Here is a 21,451-nt window from a genome sequence, read left to right as displayed (position 1 = left end):
TCCTTATCTTGAAGCTTTAACTTAGATTCTGTTCTTCCCTTTTTTAATTTGTGTTTTGATTAAGTGAAACTTGGATGGCTTTGATATAATTGAGAGTACAGTTTGACCTAGTTGCTTTTTTTTCTACATTACTGAAATTTTGGCTAATCTCTCATACAACAAGAAAAATCTAGGGAGTAACAATACAGATAGGCATACTGAAAGTTTCATAAATTGTGCAATTTCAGTATGTAATTTAAGTTTGTTACTTCAGATACTGTTTCTCACTCAGATAAATTGTTCTCTTCCCACAAAGTTAGATTTAAAAATTATGGTTAGTACAATATACAATCATTATCTGAAAAGCATATACTATAATGAGATCTAGAGGTCCAAAAAATTATGTCATCAAATTACTTAAGATATTAAACATCTGTGTTAGTTATGCAAAGTTTATCAGGAAGCAGTCTCTAAGTATAAAATGAAAATAGATTGGATTCAGGAGAACACATGGAGAAAATATAAAACCTATGTTCCCAATAAGAAAGTAAGATTTTTAGGCACATTGTAAAAACAATAACTATGTAACTAGATAGGATTTAGGTACCTAATAATTCTGATAATTGAGATATCCTTCTGTAGAAATAAATCATAAGGCTGAAGATATAGAAGTTTTTAATTTAAAATATTTAAATCCCATGGTATTTAATTATAAATGATAATGATATAATAATGATAATCTGCTTTGGAGAATCTTGGTAAAATATTATGAAATTTTTGGGCACTATCAGGATGAGAAGTATGTTAGAGTTTAAACAAAATTGGCCATAATCTTAGGAAATAGACTTTGTTTTTCCCTTCATTCCTCCATCTCTTTTTATAGTTTATTAGTATACAACGTTCCTGATATGTATTGAAATGAATTTTAGTGCTAGAGCTTACAGATCTTTTCCAACTTCAGAATGCTTCCTTTTCTCATGATGAAAAAATATCGACTTACAGATCAGTGAAAGGCCACTCTCTTTTCCATCACTACGCTGGTTTAGCTGACTGCTCCCTTTTTATGTGTGGAGCATGTATTGTTTCTAGTGCCTGCTGTTCTTTTATCATAAATCTATATCCCCATAGAATTGGAAGATATTTGTTCACATTACTTATGTTTTCAAGTAGGAACATGAAGTTCAAATTCTGAAATATGTTTGAGAGGAAAAGTCAGAGCTGTTGTTAGAAGGAATTCAAACTTCTTGTAACATTGACATGAAACATTGCACTTGCTGTTATGGGAGAAGGTCAGTAGTTCAGATAGAATCTGTATTACAGTTCCAAAAATGAAACTAAAGAAGCACAGATAATATATTTTTAAAGCACCTTTCCCTGTGCTCACTTTTATGTTATTCATAAAAATGTGGTGGCCTTGCATCATAGAGACAATTAAGGCAGTGATTTATATAACAGCCTTATCATAACATGTATTAAGGAGTGAAATGAAAATGTAGTCCAAGATCTCATAGTCACTTTTGGTTTTTTAGGAAGCATGTACAACAGAGACAGGCTATTAATGGAGGCATATTTGCTTTTAATGGATGGGGTCCTAACAGGAGAGGGTGGGTACTTATTGAAAAGCACTCAAGTTTAACAGACAAAACTATACCACTGGAATCCTGCTAACAAGAAAATGTGCAGTATCACTGCAATGACTGGATTATAAAAGTGATTTGATCATATTATTAAATAATTAAATGCATGAATGATGTGTGGCCTTTCTTCTTAGGAACATGGAATAATTGATAAAGTTATAAGATCATTGCAATTCTTGGACCAACAGAGACTATTTGAATTTTTCATTCTCAAATGCTATGTGAACTTTTAAATATCTACACCAGGATAAATGTTTTATCTTTTATTTACCAGGGAACTATTATGAACAATGAGAGTAATGTATATTGCAGTGTGCTCAACACAGGCAATTTCTAAAATGTTGATTTAGGGTATTCCTCCTATATGAAAGTTTAATTATGCCTTATAGAAACACCTCTGTCACAAAGAGTGGTGAGAAACAGGACAAGATTTCCTAAGCAGTCAAACAAAACCACTCTTGTTTGCTTACCTGACATTGACATCACAACATACATTATAGACTGCTCTTCTGTGGGAGCGGTGATATCCTGCACTAAGTACCAGCCTATCTCCTCCCCTTGGGTAAAATGATTGCATTGATAAAATTTTTTTGTCAAACAGTAAAAGGATATGTTTGATATCATGCTATGAAAGATTAATTATTTTTATGAGAGCTATAATTCATGTTACATCAACCAACATAGTAGGTCATGTAGTTGAGGTGCAATAATTGGAAACATGACTAGTTTTAGTAGCAGCTGAAAAGTCTTATTAAATACTACCAAGAATCAAATTGTTGGATAACATAAGTATAACATTATTGTCTCTATGTTCTGAGATTAATTTAAATGGAAAGATAATCTCTCACATTCTTTAAAACCCCACTGCAAAACTTTAAACCAATTACCTAAGCATCAGTCAGATGTATGCTCATGTTTTCATTTCTGTATACTAATTCTTGAATTCTTTTACTGACAAAATACATTCATTTTAGTTTATCAAAACCTTAAGTTCTAAATTTTATTTTTTTTTTGTCAAGTGGATAAAAGTGAAATTTAAGAAGTTTTTAGACTAGTTAAATGTGACTCTAACTAGTCACTAGTAAGTGACTGGGTTTTTTTGTCTTGAAATTGATTAAATGGATCTCACTGCTAAACACAAATTGTTTGGACATACAAGTGGCTTGGAGTATTTGATGGCATACACTCAGTGTATGAGCTACACAGTTGAGGAGCTAGGTCTGGATCTGGAAAATTGTAAGGATTTCTTCCTTTAATGTCAAAATACCCATCTGTTGAGAATGTTGCACATCCAATATTAATTAATGATGCAGAATTAGGTGAACAACTGTAGGCAGATAGTTGAATGAAGCTGGGAAGATACTCTATCATATCTAGCTACTGTGACTGTTGGTAAGAGTGAAGACAGCAGCATATGCTTTATCTTATGCCAGCAGCCAGTGTACACTCTTCCCAAAGCCTTAGTCTGTTGTTTTCTTGTGTGTCCTAAAGCTTGAGTTGCTGGTAGTTTGTGTTTTGTTACCTATATGAAGCTAGCTGAGGTGTGCATCAGAGTCATAACATCTCATGCTCTTGGAGATGACCTGACAGAGCCCATTCACTGGATAGGTGGTTACACAAGGCAGAATGGCAGCACCAAGACCACTCTGTTGATGGTTGAGGCTGCTCTCATCCTGAAAGGTTTTTTTCAACATGTAGACTGATACCTGAAGGAGAATATTCATTTCAGTCCCATAATTTGCAAAAAAATCCATGCTAGTTAAGTCAGGTGCTGAGCTCTTCCCAGCACTACACTGTTGCTTCTGATGTGCAAATTGATAACTCTGCAAGGCACTGCACATTTGCAGATGCAAAGCTTAGAAGGCTTTTCTCTCTTATCCTGTCCCTAATTTAGGTGCTGGGTTAGAAGGGAGTCCAGAGTCTTGCAGTTAGGTGGGCCTGAGCTGTCCTCATTTCAAAAGGAAGTTGTGCCTAATTCTCAAAAACTCAGTGAGATTACACATCAGAGACTTAGCATTAACATGAAGTCAAAACATTCTCACAAACTGCTATTTCAAATGTTTGTTAGCCAAAAAAAGGTCTTTCCTGGAGATATAAGTAAACACATGCTTGTATTTAATCTTTTCCCACCTCCTAAGCTATGTTTGCTCAGTTAAATTTTAGCCATTTCTAAGTGTCCCAAAGTCCTAATTTCTCACTGCATGTTCACCCACAGAAGCCTAAACATTCTATGATTTTAGACACCCTCAGGGTTAGACCCTGAAACTGAAATTTTGGCGTGAAATTCAACCAAAAGAAGTTTAAATACACAACTAGGTCACATGTGATCTTTGTAGACCCTTTTTATGGATCTAGCCCATATGTAACATTTTATCTTTCAGTAATGAATAAAACTCATAATGAGTTGGAAGCTACTGACCTCAATCTAGTTATTTCTTTTTCTGTTTTGCTTATTTATTGTTTGCCAATTAATCTTAAGTGCAGAAAAGAGTAGAGGATTGAAAATCCATAAGCTTTCATTTATTTGGGCCATTTCATTACCAATTGTAGATGTCAAAGCAATTTTCTTTCTTATAGGTAGGAATGGGTTTTTTTTCAGATTAGAGTTTGCTTTCTATTTTACTAATAATTTTCTCACATTATAAAACAAATTTTCAGCTGAGGTATGAGATTTATTACAAATTTCTGTGGTATTAAATGGCCTTTACTCAAAGATAATACATGACCAGGTTAACATGCTCTTAGGTTACATTGGAGTTGCTCATTTGCTTTCTGCTAACTCAGGACTCTGGCCAGCAGAGGTCATACTGAGTAAGTGGGATTACATAGTCAGACTTCTCTTAATATCTCTTCAGGTAAAGTTGCCAGTAAAATACAAAATAATGCTTCCAACAAAAATATCTGATGGCTGTGAGAATATTCCTGGCATGAACTGAGCACTTTCTCCCACGGCTGCATGTTGCCAGTTGTCTGCGCTCTGGCAGCAGTGTCTTGTGATTCTGGCAAAATCCATTTGTTAGGCTTTGCTTGACTCTGTTATTAATGCCAAGCTCTTCTCCATTACCGTGCATCCACACAGATCAAATGACCTCACTGGCAGGTGCCAGGTCTATGGCTTGCAAAACACAAGTCCATGGCAATGATGACTTTCTCAGGGCAACTCAACAGCAAGAGAAACAACTAGGAGTAGAACTTTGCCTCTTAAACCATAAATGAGCATGTAAATCACCAACCCACACAAATTTTCATCAGACTGCACAGCCTGGGTAGTTTGCCTCAAGCACCAGAAGACAGAAATAATCTAGGACTGCATAGCATTAGAAGGTATTACTCCTTTCTCTGCATTTCTCTATAACAGCAGAGAATGCTCTGGGGGAGGGATGGATTGATCAAATGCATGGAACTGTACCAAAAATGAAACACTTATGCAAATTATTCCACAGTAAAGTAAAGGCAGGCATAGTGGTATTGCAAGTTTCTCTTCTCAGCTCTAGAGCAGCCCTCAGAAACCAAGGCCAAAGCAAAAGTACCTGCTAGATCCTGCTAGTACCTTAATTCAAGGAGGCAGCTAGCAGGAGTGATGTCAGAAACTGAGAGAAGAGAAAAATGAGGACATAAGCTGATAAAAGAAAATGAGGCAGCTGTGACTACTCCTGCCTAGTGATCAGGGGAAAATTACCTAGAGGTATTTTGGACAGCACAGTAAGAAACAAAGGCTGGAATGGAGGGGCAGAAGTGTTTCCTACTTGTTTTGAAAAATAAATTGGTAGATACTATACTTATTTGTCCAGTCACTTCTAAATCTTGCTACTTATATTAGGTACTGCACCATCTCTGAAGACTCAAAACATTGCTTTGAACATGTGCAACAATAAGCTTTATTGGGATTAGTTTAGCTCACCAGGCTGATCTATGCCTGCAAGATTGTCTATTTCTTCAACCTGTGAGAGAATTCACATGGCAGTAGAGCAAGTGTAGTCACTCAGAAAGAGACCATGAGGTTGGAGAATTTTCAGATGGTTATGGTCCTCATTCTCTTTGATAAAACTCATTGTGTATCCAGGAAAAAAACCTACTTTTCCTGCCAGGAAAAAAACCTACTTTTCCTGCCAGATTTCTGATTGCTTTAACTTTTTTCCCTTAAATTGTTTTTGGTGACTTTTTGCTTTCATGACTTCCCTGTTGCTTAATAGTATAATTTTTGCTCTCTTTGCTTGCACGCCATATGTAGGCTACAACATGCATTAAATACTTCTGGATTTTAACTGTTATGAAAGATATGGATCTCACAAAATGTCAGTTATGGTTGGAATTCAGTCTGGTATTAACTGGTTGAAACCCATACCAATATCAAGGATTTCTTTTGAACATGAAGTCTCCCTTTTCTCTCATCTGTTGACCCTCAAAACACCATTCATATCTTATCTAAGACCCTGAATCAAGTTTATTTACAGAAGCTTCATTTAGGAACTATTACTGTCAACTGGGATGGACCAACCTATATAATATTTATAATTACTATATTGTCTATCTACTAAATACTGTACACTGTAAATTATATATTATATTCTGTATACTATGTCACATACACTTTATTAAATTAATAATTAATCCTTTATGTATGTATCTGTAGTATTAATGACAAATACAATATCTCAGTGAAACAATGGCTTTTTGAATTAAAAATTTTTGGATGCATGTGAATCATCTTTCATGCAAAGTCTTCCATTGAGTGCTATGATCAACAGAATCCAGCTTTACGGAGTTAGACTCCTGCAGTAAATAGATCACTTTCTCCAATGTAGAATTTTGCCTGTAAGAAACTGTAAAGTTCAGAACATAACACTAAGGGATGACTTTCTATATTCTGGTATTTTTATACTATAGGACATATCATCTTATTACATGAAAATAAAATACACAAACTTAGATTTAAAGAAGATAGATCTGTAAATGGATCACACAATGAATTCAACAAATAACAGTCCAGTACAAATTGTTTCATGTTTGGTATACAGCCAAAATATGCTGGAAGTATGTACATTATTTTTGGCAAAGCTTGAATTCAGTTTGGAGCATGCTACTGGTTGCTTACTTTTCTCTTACCACAGTTCACATAACTACTGCATGCACTGAGTATAGTAGATAGCATAATGAACTGTAAACTGTATTGCTTGTACCCCTGCTAAAGAAAAAATAAAAATAAAAAAGGATCTGAGAGCACTTGGAATGTGTGGGGTTTAAACTTGGTAATTTTTGTGCAGTGCTGGCCTTTGTGGTATTCTGGGACATGTTAGGATTCAATTAGCGGGAGTCTGCTTTGTTTTCATTTTTAGTATAATGTAGAAGCATGACACTATCTAAATAAAACTTTAGTATAAAAATAACCTCTTTCATAGTCAAATGATACGAACATTGGAGAAGAGTAAACAAAAGGAAAGAAAGGATACTGAATGTAGAGAACAACTTCAGAAAGCTCATTTCTATAGTATGGAAGCATTTTTGTTTCTATTCTGCATATTAGGTCACTTCTGAAATGTCTGCTCTTTTTCTCCAGATAGTAAAACTATTTGAAATACAGAAAGTACACTTTATTTCTACAGATGGCATTGTACATCAGAGCCCTGTTCATTTCTGAATATTTCTGAAACAAAAAAAAATAGATTTTTACTGGAGATGTCTTCTAACTATATAGAAAATAATTATTTTTAAGAATTCTTTTGGATTTCCTTCTTGAAAAACATATATTTATTTGTAGCCTGAAACATCATTTGAGTAGAAAATTCTTGGATAGGTTTTGAAATTCCACTTTTTTCATGTTTCATTTACTTCTGAGATTCAATGTGGTCTTTACTAGAAAAAATTGAGGCTTTTGAGGGTAGTCTCCAAAGTGTCTGTAAAAAAGTACTAGTATAGCTTTGTATCAGTTTGACCTACCACAGTTTTTAGTATCATTAGTTGGCAATGATTCTAAAGCAATCAGGTATAAATAAAAGGGCAAAAGGACAGGCTTCTCTGGCACTTCTTGTAGATTACATAGTTGTAAAGACATTCCGTTAAAGATTACTGATAATATGTAACAGACATCTAAAAATTCCTCCTTTGGTTAGCAAGAGAATTCAAGATGTTTGCTTACAAATAAACTCAATTAACTTAGAATATATTTTCAGTATGGACTAAACCCAGCTGTGTTTCTACTGTGCTAAAAGTGCCGAGTGGTCAGCTATCTTTACTTATAAAAACACCCATTTCCCAACAGTTACCACACTGTGGGGTGTAAGATAATGCCTTTTACCCTTTCATTATTTCAGATACCACTGTGTACTGACTTGGTAAATGCAAACCTTTAGTGTTCAGCTGAGCTGTCCAAATATTTAACTGATCAAAAAATCATCTCTGTTTTCTTAATTTAGTGGAGACTCTTAGTGGTATTTATGTGGTACTAATAAATGAGCACCTAGGAAATTTCTCCAAGAGTTTTGTGTTTGGAAAACCTGTCATCTTCAAAATGGGAAGAAAAATTACAAACTATAGAGCATAGCTGTCAGCATCAGTAAATGAACAACAAAACATGTAATAATATTGGGTCACTGACAACTTCTTGTCTAACTTAGGAGATGCAGACTTTAGAAGTCATTTCATCTAGCTGAACTTTAGCACTCTGTGAGTATTCAACATCTATTTTATAAACATTTTTAAAATAGTATCTTATAAAAGGCCACTTACATGTAAATATTTTATGCAATATTTTTGAAATAGAATGACAAAGTTTGATGTAAGAAGTGTAAGAAATTTCTTTGTTTATTTCTGGATGTGCTATATACAATTTATAAGAAAGATCTTTTACTTGAAATAGAACTTTTCTAGCAGTTTCTCTGAAACAAAATTAAGGAAAAGACATAAACCAAATATAAAGAATTATTCAAAAGTACAAATTAACATATGTACAATGTGACAATTCTTAAATGAGAAGCTAAAATGTTACTTTGCAGAACCACAATCACAGTGACTCACGTCTGTTGTAGCTCCTGGTTAGAAACGTCAATCTTGTGGTTATGGCAGGGAACTGTGACTCAGCAGATACACATTTACATACAACTGGCGCTACCAGTTTTCCTGTCTAATATCTAGAATGGAATTTAGGCTGGATTAACAAAATCAGGCAAACACAAGCACACTTGATGCTGCAGTGCTGAGCAGCTTTGTGCTTAACTCACTACATTGCCCCCAGTTTCTACACAGTGCACAGGACGCTTTGAGCAGAGAAACATTTCTTGCTGGCCCAACCTGGAAATGAGAATGTGGTTTAATTCAAACCCTTATCCTATATTTAGATGTTTTTCTCATTGCTGCAGAGGATGCCTCCTATTCCAACTTTACGGTCCAAATTGTACTCTTCAGATAGTTGCCTGTATCCCTTCTTTCAAAAGCTGTGTACAAGTGGTGATAGTGATGCCCTCTCACTTCTGCTTTTATACAGTACCTTACTGGTTAAAGCACTCTCTTAAGATAACAAAGACCCAGATTCAATACACTACTTTGACTGAGAAAATTAAAACAAAATTCCTTTAGCCTTTCAATCTCCCTCTTAATGACCAATATAAAGCTCAGGAAAAGATAAGTAGTTTCTATCTCACATGTTTTAACTATTCTGTTAGGGGGAGGGAAAAAGACAAAAGTTATTAACTAGATCAGAGAATGTCACTAAGGGAAGCAGGCCTTCTAGCAGACCTTCTGAAGGTCTTCGGCTAAAGGCAACAAGATAACAAAAGTCTTTTTACTAAGACTTGATCCCCAGTTCTGTTGTTTGTGGAAGAGATTGCTTTCCCTATTTCCATTAACATGACCACTTTTGACAAGAAGGTCCACTGCTTGTAATAGGAGTGGAGAGTCTGCAGCAGTGCACAGTACAGGCTACTGGGTTTATCACAGTTTTGCAGTCACATGTGCCCCTACAGAATATGGCATATGAGTAGAAACCTCAGATAGAAACTGCATTTACATTACATCTTGAAAATAAGTGAGAATACATTATTCTTGATACATTCAAACTGTCTCCCTAGGGTGGAGTTACAATGCTTTACCAAATTGTTATGGATCCCTTGAGTTTATTCTGTAATACGTATGAGCTTCAATGAGAATCTTAAGGGTGGAAAGAAAGAAAATACTACAGACAGCAGTCTTATGGTAAAAAGATAAGAACATCAGCTTCTAACTCTTAAAATCTTTTTAACTTGGAAATATTTGGTACTTTATAGTAGACGTTTCTTAAAAGCTTGCAAAATATTTTTTAATCACAGTATTTTGATTCATGCTGTCTTTAGCATGGAACAGTATTTATATTGCTATTTTTTTTTCTCTTTCTCTACTAATATTTTTCAAAAAATGCTTACTTACTTTCTGCTGATAACTAATAATTTCCAGTCAAGCATAGCTTTGCTGCTGGGAACAGTGACAGATAAAGAGTGCTATCAATAATATTTCATTAACAGCATGGGAATAGTCTTAAGTGTCTTAACTCTTTCACCTAAAGAATTTTGACAAATCTTTATTGAATCTGAATTTTTCCATCAAAGACTCCATTTCAAAAGGTAGGTTTGAGTAATTAAGGACACACCACAGAATTGATTCATAAAACTGAAAGTTTATTATATCCATTGACACATCTGGGTGTTCTTTCCTGAGGACAATTTCTCTGACATTCTGCATTAAGCTGTCTGCCTCACTTCTTTCATTATGTCTTACTCAAATAACTGAATATGCTTAGACACCACAGGAGTCAGTGGGAATGGGATTGTGTTCTTTGAACTTCACAGAATTGCATCAGATTCTTTTAATACTGAGCTCATTGCTTTCATTGTTTATTGCATCCAACTTAAGTGCAAAGTGAAATGCAAAATAGAAGAATGTATATAATCAATTTATTTATTTTGAAACTTCAAAAGGTTGTTTTAGAGAAGAGGTAGCTGCAACACTGAGTTTATTGAACTTCTGTATTCTACTTCTCAATATTTTTTACATAACAACATCCTCTCTGAACTCCAACTTTATTAAATTTACCTATGCATATGGTGCAAAATGAGGGGGTTTTTTTTCCCAAGCAGGTAGTTTGTAGATTTTTATCTCCACTCAGCATTTTTTCACACATGTATCTTTTTTAAAAAAACAAACCACCTTTGTCATGAGAACTATGCTGTAAATAACAGCGATAAACTTCTTGTTGTTTAACACATGATCTGTTAATGAGGATGTACAGGTCTATAAATGACACTCAGAGAGGACCTGCAACTTTATTTAAGTATTGAAGACACAGAAAAGCATAATAATCTTATCTAGTACTCTGCAGCTGTTACTGTATTAAAAGTTTCTTTGCTAGCCAGATCATTCAATCTGTTCTTACCTTGTTTGGGATGTTTCAGGCACACAATTTATAATTTGGAGAGGAGAAAAGGGTGTTTTTATTCCCACTTCTTTCTATATGTCTATCAAAGTAAGAATGCCACAAAAGCATAGATGTTTTCTGCTGTTGTGAACGAACACTGCAGGGTTTAAAGATTCAAGACAGCTCTCTTTTGTCCAACTGAATGCTGTTCCCATCTAATGTGCAGTTTATAAGATTACAGGAAACCACAAAGAACATATTTCTTCTTAAAAATCTACTAATTGGTAAAGTAATACTTTTATAATTTTGTAGCAGCACTTAAAGTTTTACAGAAACCTAAAACCCAAATAATATGAAACAAAATAATATCATGCAGTTTGTTGACTCTTCATAGCATTTATCATTTTCACATGCATTTGCTTTGCATTGCATTTGAAAACTGAACACCAAAAGTTCTTGTAAAGCTTGAAGGTTAATGGCATTAGTCTGCCCCTTGACTATAGGAAGCTGTCTATCTAGTTTAAACTGACAGATGTGCTTTTACAGCTGGAGCAATACAGAGATCTTTGAGTTTTGGCCTTCTGGGAGAAAGTAGTGGGTAAAATAGCAAGAAATGCCACTGAGCAATTTTTCCAGAAAAGATTGATCAAAGTTTGGAATGTATCTTAACCTGAGAAGCCCCAAGAATTCACAGAAGGTCTCTCTAAAACAACCTCTTTTGTTGACTGAAAACTCAGTTATACCAAAAAGAGTAATGGAACTGTATGATTATTGTATTGCATGAATTTATTCCAAACAAAATTTATTAGTTTGATGGCTTTAATGTATTTGAAAAACCCACTGAATAATTTTCTCACCATATAATTTTTTTCAATATTTTTTCTTAATTTAGAATTATTAAATACATGGGCAAAACTTTTGCATCAATTTTTTTCTGTTAATAGAAGAGTAAGTAATGTGTAAGTTTTGGTGTCAAAGCATGCATTTTTCTGTCCAAGTTTATTTCCACAAAAGAGAGAAATTACTTCTGCAAGGCTTTCTAATTTCATCTAAGAATCCTGAGATAAGTTCTATCTGATAATGGCTTGTATGAATTAAGTGACTCTTTAAATACCACATTTAAGATGCAACTTGCAACATTTGTCAAAGAAGTTATACAACATATGTTGTATTATAGCAGAAATGGTCTTGGTGACCCAGAAAATCTAATTCAGTCCTATCATATCCTAAATATGCATAAAACTGGCTCTGGCTTAAGAATTATTCATATAATGACTGAAATATTGTACGTTTTGTCTTCTCAGAAATAATATTCAATATAGAATTTTTGCCTAACTAGGACTATTCTGAGAGAAGCAATAATTACAACATACTTGGAACTTAGTGGATTTGAGAGTCATTTCCTCATTCTCTGTAGAAAGTGAAGAAAGTGGTACAAAAAGTGCTACTGTTGATCTCTAAGGGCTAGCACTGAATTCCCCTGAGATAATACATAGATAGCATCTAAAAGTTTGTTTGGAGTAGAATTGCACTGAGGTCACTGTTCAAGACAACAAACTGTCTGCTGCATTCTCTGACCCCGAAAGGTTAGAGTTTAGGAATTTCCTGGAGAGATTCTGTTTGGTCTAACATTTTTATGAAAGTATCAAGGGGATAGTTAAGAGCAATAGTGAGGTTATTTTCCCCAGAGCTGTAAAACTCTTTTATCTAGCCAAAAATACTTTCAGGGAGATGCCTGTTAGGTCTGTGTGAATGCAGAGGAGAAATCAGAACAAGGAAACTGTTTTTTGCAGGAGTCTAGGAACACATCAATTTTTAAAAAAACTACTTTTGTGTTTACTTTGACTAAATATATTAAGTGCATTTATTTAAGTAGCATAGCAGCCTAATGTTTATGTTTTGCAGCACATGAAAAGAAAGTTCTTTAACATTTATTCATATTTTTAACCTATTTTCATGTACAAAACTCATTAAAACATGGAAGAAAACAGATATATTTTTCATTGATGTAATGAATTTGCTAACGATGTAGCCTGAAAAAACAGCTGGACACAGCTGACTGGACCCTTGATGATACAACTTTATTCATGATAACTAAGAGGAAGTCAGAGGAAAGTTAACTTTGTCATAATTGTTTTTGTTCAGTTTTCTTCTACTTGATTTGTGGAATATTTCAATTCCAAACATGTACTGCACATGGTACCATGATATAAAAACATCTTAGTGAAGAAAGGAAATTAGTGTAGCTTTGTACAATCTACAGCACTGGTAGTTTTACAGCAGAAAAACTGATTTTCAAGAGTATGCAAAAAGATACGTTTTCTGACAAACTCAGCATGTGTTCTTTATCAGTGTGTAACTTAGGGTGTCTGTAATAGCTCATTAGTACATCTCCAGGCAGAATGTCAGTGCAAATACTGACAGGTCAAGGCAGACAAGTCCTCCGACACAGGACAGTGCTGGAGTCAATACTGATATGGTGGATAGCAGTTGATAGTGTGACTGCTGCCAGCAGGGGACACCCAGCACTCTGGAGGCCAGCTCAGCCAGTTTCACATGGACACACCACAGGTGAGCTGGTATAAACAGGGATACAGCATGGGCTTTGAAAGAACAAGATGGCTTTAGATCCTTTAATGGGCACAACTATTCAGGAGCATCCTGATCACAAAGTCAGAATAGGTGCAAAAACCATGGTGTCTATTACATTGACTGTGACTGTTAGTCACCAGTCACCTAACCTATCCCACTGCTACACTCTTCATCTCCACTCACTGAGGCACTTACAGCTTATATTCAGGTTTATATTCACATTTAACACTCACTTCTTGATTAACTTGCAACAGGGTCTTGTTTTCATTGATAATTTATTCTTTATTGCTAAGGGTCTGTTCAAGTTTCAACCATATCTAATTTTGTTCTTGCTCCCAAGTGTTACCCTCATTCCATCAACCTGTTTTCCGTTTTCCATCCCTATCTCCCACACTTCACTTTCCATCTAGGGCCTTACTGAAGGCTATTCTTAGCATTGCAATAATTTCTTCATCCTTACTGTTTCATATGGATTCTCACATTTTGCTTTTTTTCTGAGTCCTATAAATACAAATAAATAGCAGTAATAGGGTTATCCTCCATATAGGTTTAACACTGAATATTAATGGAATTGTCATTCATATAGGCTTATTATTTCATTGCTTTCTCCTGGGGGGTTTGTAGGTGGTCACTTTCAATAAAAAGTTTCTTTGGAGGAGGAGAACTGCTTTGTTTTTCAGTATCTTGGAGATATCTATAAGGTCTTCAGAACAGACACTATGTCTGCTTTCTGTGTGGTCAAACAAATCACAATAACCTCCATTTTACAGCCATGAAAAGGGCAGCCCAGATTTCTTAGAACATTTCAGAAGGAACCTTTTGCTAGTTGGATCTAATTTTGGTAATCAGGACTAAAACCAAACGGTCCTTGTCCATCATGATTTTTCTCACTCTCTGCAAGTTGAAGGATGGTTAGATCGAACACAACTGATTGATACAACCCGCAGAAGTTGGTTCAGTTTAAGTCAATACTGAAGATCTAAGGTACATGTTACACAAAGAGAATCACTAAGCCTGAGCAACAGGTCCTTTCATGGCTATTTATTCCAAATAATACACTCATATCTTACTATCTTATTATAAATGTAAAATATTTTTTGCTATTTCTAGGCTTCTTATATTAACAGTATAATACAGCTTTCAGCTGACCAGTTGTGAGATGCTTGTATAACTTCTAATAATGTGCTGTTTAATGGCAAAGGCTAATAGTAAAATCTGGCATTTTGTGTGCAACTTGGATCTTTATCTACAATAAGTCAACGTTTGAATTCTGTGTTTTCACTCAACTGCTAAATTAATTAGTTTCATAAACCTTTTTTAAAATTTTTTTTTGTATAAACTTCTTTATAGGAGCAGCATGTATTCTGGCAAGGAGCTCACTGATTCAGAAATGAATCAAGAATTTGTAAAAATAAGATCTGATACTGAATTTCCAAAGTCAAATAATATTCAGTTTATTCAGGGTGCTGCTATAGCAATTCATAAGATCCAAAGAAAAAAATCTACTTGTACTTTGGAATCAACTTTTAGTAGTACTTTTTTTTCTCTCACCATTTTGTATCTATCAGCAAGGAGAATATTTATGCGAGCCACTTGCACTGATGAGCTCATTAGAGTAGAGTGAGGTAAGACTTTTAGCTTGCAGAAAAGAGAAAATACAGGACCTCCCTAAGTGTTCACTCGAAGGGTTTGGGAAGGGGAAGCTGGTTACTAAGAGGAAGTTGAAGGTAACCCTTAAAACTATTAACAGGCAGGGTGAGAATTAGGACAGCCTTCTTACTTAGGACTGTTCAGGAATATTTCTTCTAGCCTCAATGACTCTTGAGAGCTAAATGAGATGTTACCATCTGCTAGCAACTGCCCAATGAAATCAGATATTTTCTGCAACTGGGATTAAGAATGGAGGTAATTGCCACTAATGTACCAAACCAAATATGGTAAGAATGGAGTGTTACAGAGTTCTCAGAGGAATTAATGAATATGAGTAATTGAATCATCAATTCTGAATTTTAAGAAAATCATGTTATTTGTACTCTTGAAGTGTTGCTTTTCTGTCTGGAATTGAGATTCCATTGTGCCATTAAATCAGTATTAACTCAATTTTGGTTTTTGGCTGATGCCTCTAAGATTGCATGTCTCTTAAAAGACATTTTTAAAGATGTTTTTCCTAACAGAAGGCATAACAACTAACTGGGAAATTTCAGGTTTTCCTAATGACCTTGCACTTGAATAGCTACTTTTATCCTCAGAGGATTCAGTGGCTCTTAAACTTAATAGCAGCAAAGTGCTTTAGGACAGGATGAAAAGGATCCTTCAGCAGTTGAAAATGCATGCTAGAAAAAGAGTTAAGTACTATTATTTCATAACCAGGCCAATTTCAACAATTCAGGAAGGCATTCTGTAAAGAATATGGAACAGAAAAGGAGACTGCTTTTTTTCCTAAAATCTGCCTGAGGAAGTATGAATTTTAGTTGTAGTTGTCAATATAACTTTTGTAACTGAGGTTTTGTCACCGATCCTTGCTTAGGTGAATTTTTATTGTAAAGAAAATAAAACTGATCTGCTAAATTCAAAATCATCAACCTCAAAGATTTACATGAAAATTTAAAATTTTGTCTTTCAAAAAATGTCATAGAGGATCTGATATATCTGAAATAAATCTGAGAGGATAAATCTGAAATAGGTATGAACATCGTTCCCACTCTGTATATCCAATCAGAACAAGCTCTAAATTTCCAGTTAGAAGTATTATATGCACAGTTTATCTGAAATAAAAAGTTCCTTTTAAACCTGAAATTTAACCTCAAGCAGTACACACACAGATGAAAAGTCTTCACTTTTCTGATGCTGCTTAATAGCCATTTAATGGGCAATAAAGCTTGGTCCCTAAATGCACTGTACTGTGTAGTTTGTCCTTGAACTCTCAAGAGCTGCATTGGCCTCCAGCTGTTAGCAGTGCACCACACTAATATTAGCAAGAGGTATCATTAGTGCTACTAAATGTGAAAAGAGGAGTATTTAAGTTACCGTGATCTGGAACATAAATAAACTGTTACTTCATATCCTCTGTTCAACTACTCTCTATGGCTGTGTTTACATCTTCCTGCTGGGACATATTATGGCATGCACTACAGTCCAAATTAGACATGTGTTCAAGGAGTGTCATGGTTCTAATCCAAATCGGAAGTCTGTGAAGAATAAAAAACAGGTCATGAGGGGAAAAAAAAAAAATCCATCTTCTTGGATGTTTCTTCAAACACCATGACTACAGTAACTGATAGATATCCCAGTTCCTAAATTCTCTTATCTTTTTATTTCTTTTTAACTTTGGTGCTTTTAGAAATAGCAATTCTACAACATTTAAATTGTTTTGTTGAGGAAAAAATATTTCTAATTTTAAAAATGACAGTAATTTTATTTTCACCAAAATGTAACTTTTTATATACCATAAATTCATTAATTAAGAAATACTTTTATCCTCTTCATTATTTATTAATCATTCTACTCATTATCTCATTACTTTTTAAAAATTTTACAGTATGAGCTTAATGCAGCAAGAGGAAAGACAGACTTTATTTTTGAACACTCCCTTGTTCCAAGAAACAATCCTGCACTCAGTATCTTTGTCTTCTTTGAGCTATGGTTAAGTGAAAGTTATGGTATGCTGCCTGATTTCACTGTTCCCACCTATATGGCATAACTCTGGAAACTTGGGAATGAAAGAAGACATGAATAAAAAGTCTTGCATTCCAGAGCAAGGGAGTATTCTCAAGAAGGGGGGGAGCAGTAGGGAGAGGGAAACTAGGGCTTTGTCTTCCTAAAGCATAACAGCATGTTTATAATAGAGGAAACACATACCCTTAAAAACTGACTTGATTGGAAGAAAATTACTTTTAGCCAGCTACTGAAATCCCTAAGCACATGCTGGTTTGTTTAATGGGAACCGATTTTGAAAGCATTTATGGAATGTATAGAGGGATCCTGTCTGAAAACATATACAAGGAAGGCATACCAGCTGCAGCTATTCCCTTCATCCTCACTGACATTAGCAATTTAAGATTTAGTCAAGCACAAAACACCCATGACCTTCTGAGCCATGCAGTCCCACAGAAAGCAGTCGACCTCTGCAGTTAGGCAAGCCATCATGAAGAAACATCACTGTACCACAGAAGACCTAAAATAAATCTGCAACAGTATTGAGAACTGTGGGACACTCAAATAAGAAAAGTCATAAATCTGTGTCCTCTCTTGTCTGTTGCAATACTCTGTTCTCAGGATCTTTATCCCTGTAAAGCTAGCCAGAAAACAAGACTGAAGAGAACTGTAACTCAGCATTTTTTGCTCCTATTGTTTTCCCTGAATTCAATTTTTCTAGCTTTAAAAGTCATCCAAAAGCAAATTTTGAATCATGTTTCTACCTGGTTTCTGCCTTAAAAAATAATCCATGGTTTACAGAGAAATCTCCATGCTATATGAATTCATTGTATGGTTGATCAGAAGCTTGTAGAAGTAGTTCCATTGCCACTCCAGCTCTCTAGGCTGCCCATTTTTTAAGTATCAGTTCATTATAGAGAAAATGTACCTGGCTGGGTAAAGTATTTTTTTCCCCCAAAGTTAGTGAAGAATAAGTAGAAATATACATAAAAGAGGTGGGTTTAGTACTGAATTAAAGCTCCTTTTTAGTATTTATCTTTGTTGTTGCTGATCAGAGCTTTTCCAGTGCTCTAGTTTACAGCACGACTCTCCAAGCAGAGGCATCGGCATGTAATGAGGGTAGAAGTGAACAGAGTAAGGGAGAAAATCAGCTGGTGGAGACAGAATGGATGTGGGAAATTCCTAAGTTAAATCAGTAATTTACAGTTCTAAAACCAACTCTAAACACATTATCGTGGGACATTTTACTGTCCCACAACTTGCTTAGTTATTTTCTCACAACAGAAGAAATTGAGAAGAACTCCCAAAGCAGATTTTTGCCTTTTAATTTTGAAAGGCAAAGCACTGTCTAGGAGGCAAGCATTCCTACAGGCTCCTAGGTCCCAGATAAATTACTTTCTCCCTCAGATACCCTAAGTAATATCACAACATGCCAAAATGTTCACTTAAGGTGTAAGGTACTCACCTATTCCAATAACAAGTTAAAAAAACCCCAAACTTTAGTATCAATGGAGTTATTATAAATAAAAATATCCACCTAAACATCTGAATTCAAATTTGTAGGCAAAGATTGACTAATTGAAATTTAAAAATCTGTATTCTTTATAAAGCTTGTGGGTGAAAATAGTTTTATGATACTTGAAGCAAAAATTCTAGGTAAAATCCATCTTCATAATAAAAAGAAACTTTCTCCTGAAAAAAAAAAAGGATGGGAATTTGCCCAAATGGTTCTTGTGAGCCCTTAGCATATTTTTTCTCCTTCCATAGGGAAAGTAAAAGGAATGATGATTAATGTTACCAGCATTCTTAGCAGAATTGTAATATATATTTAGCCATTGAGTTCACATTTCTAAATAAAATATAACAAATGTGCTTCATTAGTGGTATACACAGCATTATAAGACCTTTGCAAGAATTATGAAACTTCAAAAAATGCCCAAGGCAGTCTGAACAAGGGAGATTTGGGGGTGATTTTTCACTCTTTTTAACAAGAAGTATTCTTAATTAATACATAATGAAAAGCTCTTTCTTCCCAGCATTATCAAATACATTTTTATTGATTGAAAGCTACAGTAATATGTTAATTCTTTTAGTGTCGTTAAATTCACATCCCTTGCACTACATTACACTTGCATTTATTATTTCCCTTTCGAAGACATGACTGAGAAATAAGAACTTTTAGCCTTTTGCTATTGGCTTGAATATGTATTTTACAGCTTTATAGCCTGAGAAAATTGTATTTCAGATGGAGAATGGGAAGAAAACCCCTTATCTTTAATACAAATACCATGCCCTCTCCTATCTTCTCTTTAGTAGACATGTTCTATGTTGAGAACTTCTGATACAAAGGTTTCTTCATGTTCCTAGTCATTCTCCTGGGCTGTGACTATGTGCTGTGATTTTATTATTTTTAATTTGAATGAGTGAGACTTTATTATAGCTAAGCAGCAGATCAGTCAGGCAGAGTGAAATTGATACATATTCTCTAACATGTTGCTAATAAGAAAACGATTTTTTGAGGTTGGCATATTGGAACAACAGTAATTTCCCTTGGCAAATCTCTTTGACTGAATGAAAAGCAACCTTACTGTAGGTATTGCATCAGAAATGATTTCAGGTCATCCCTCAGTCATATGGTTAGGTCAATCTAAAGCTAAGACTTTGTAAGTGCAGGCAAAGCCCACCTCCAAGGAGGATTGGCAGAGATTAGAGTTATCTAACTCAAAGTACATGAAATAATAAAATGCTCTGTTGAATAGTTTTGGTCTGATAGCTGGCATTATTGAGTAGAAGCTTTCACTGAATCTTCCATGCTTATCTTACTAATCATCCCTCTTTCCTGAAAGATTAGCTACTTCAGACCACATACAGTGTGAACAACATTTGGTACCAATGTAAGAAACCAATCTAACATAAAACCCCTGAAGGCAAAAATAAAAGTGAAAAAAAGCTGAAACTTTTAGAGAATATGGAGAATATTCAAAAATTATTTTTCATGGTATCTGACTAAGCTGAGTAATTTAAGGTGTTTATCCAACTTACTGAAAACTGTTAGGCAGCAAGGATGGAATCAATGGACCTTAGAAGCTCACCAGGTTCAACCATTCTACACAAACAGGGTCAGCTAATCCTATGTAATTCCTGGAAGGTGCTTGTCTGGCCTTAAACATGCCCAGACAGACACACCATATATCTTCACATTCCAACCTGTTTCAGTCTTTAATTATGACCTATCGTTGGATTCTTCTAATTACAAATGAAAATCCCTTGTTCCTTCCTTCTTCTCTGCCTATACAGAGAATATATTACTCCCTTCCTCTTTTATGTATCTGTTTTCATGCCCACCATTTTTTCCTCCTCAGCCTAAACAATCACATTTTTGCAGTTTTTTTCTTTGAAGTCATATTTCCAAACCTGCTGCACCAAGAGTTATGTACAGAAATCTGCCCTATGCAGTACTCCCCATAAGGCAGGAAAGCCATCACATTTTAAAACAGGTACCACAACAGATGAAAATGAGGAAGAATTTAAGCTTTTTCTAGATGAAGCTACTAGACACTATCCTTATAAAGTGCTAGTTCTGTTATGATAGGAGGGTAGGAAAAATGGAGAGAAGTACCCATTTTTACATTAAAACCTCTTCAGGTTTTAGTCCATTTCATGAATGGGTTTTAGTCGATTTCATGAATTCATTAGGAATTGCATGTGCTGCTCAGATAGAAGACAGGAAACATTTATAATGGGGCTCTAAAGAAAGCTGAAGGAGTCTGAGTGGCCCCAGGAAAGCTGCTTTTGACCTACAACAGAGGCTGAACAATTTTATTACCCTTTGAATTATAGATTGACTAGAAGAACATAAAGAGCAGATACATTTGCTGGTTGCTTTAAAGAAACATGAAAAATATTTCTGTTGTATGGGCCCAGAAACATTCATGAAGCAATCGAAAACTTTTTTGACTGATTAGAATTAAGAAGAGAGATGTACTGGAGAGCTATGCTGTCAAATGTTTTTCACCACTTGGCGTGTCAGCAACAGGATTTGGGCAGGTGCTATGAGAAAAACAAAGTATGTGTTTATGCACATTCAACACCTTTCTGCAGGCACTCTTGCCTCACACTGTCACACTGGGCTGCTTTCAGCACGTGATGTGCTTCACAGGGATAAAAATAGCACAGATACAGGATTTTGCAGAACATAGCAGTGTTT

This window comes from Agelaius tricolor, unplaced genomic scaffold, assembly GCF_023055355.1.
Source record: "Agelaius tricolor isolate 1412-34295 unplaced genomic scaffold, bAgeTri1.0.p SCAF_8, whole genome shotgun sequence".
Taxonomy (NCBI): Eukaryota; Metazoa; Chordata; class Aves; order Passeriformes; family Icteridae; genus Agelaius; species Agelaius tricolor.
This window is presented reverse-complemented; position numbering follows the sequence as displayed.